Source organism: Branchiostoma floridae, chromosome 5 (assembly GCF_000003815.2).
Source record: "Branchiostoma floridae strain S238N-H82 chromosome 5, Bfl_VNyyK, whole genome shotgun sequence".
Lineage (NCBI taxonomy): Eukaryota > Metazoa > Chordata > Leptocardii > Amphioxiformes > Branchiostomatidae > Branchiostoma > Branchiostoma floridae.
This window is the reverse complement of record NC_049983.1, coordinates 3158038-3158962: the sequence shown is the minus strand read 5'-3', so window position 1 is coordinate 3158962 and position 925 is coordinate 3158038.

Here is a 925-nt window from a genome sequence, read left to right as displayed (position 1 = left end):
CAGCCTGCACAGACAATGGGAGAGGCAAGAAGCCCGCACACGTCTGGGTGGTGGAGACATGCTAATTTACTGGTTTCCACGGTAATGTGGGCTCGACCTAAATCCTGGCCTACCATTGGTGTTGAAACATTCCACAACAGTTCCCTCAGCTAATAGCTAGTGGAGCCGAAACTCCGCGGGGAGGGGCCAGTTACAGCCCTGGACAGCGGAGTTTGTGTTACACAGACTAGAACATTTCTTGAAAAGCAAATTCGTAGCTCATAGGACTTATCACCGTTCATTATCATATTGTTCTTGTCAGCCCAAGTGTCCAGATGAGTGGCTTCTTCTTGCATAGTTATGTCACTTGTAGCAGCGTTGCAGGGAATGGTTCTAGACAGTCCGATGTCATCTGCGTAGCCGATGTTGTTTGTTGTTGCGTACACGGTTGTTCTTGATGACATGTAAACAAGGAAAAGATATGGTGATAGAACTCCCCCTTGCGGTACCCCGGATGACACGTCACGCCAACTACTATGTCGATCATTGGCGACTACTCGTTGTTTTCTGCCTGTTTAGTAGCTGTGAATCCAGGCCAGCATCTTAGGTGGGGTGCCACGGACTGCCAGGAGTTGAAGAAGGATTCCGTGATCCACTCTGTCGAAGGCTTTCGACGTGTCTGCCAAAATGTCTGCCGACATGTCTGTCTGTCATTTGCACAGAATTCACAAAAGCTCTATATATTTCATGGAGTAATGTGGTCGCCAAACTCTAGCTGTATTATCAAGAATCATAATCTGGACAAAGCTTGTTGTTATGAGAGCATAAAAGTGGGTTATCTTTTTACCTTCGCCAAGACGTATAATATTATGTATTATGAGTAATTTGTGTGGGGGGGGGGGGTGTTAATCGCATAAGTCTAGAAGCTGTAAATGGATGCTTGTGA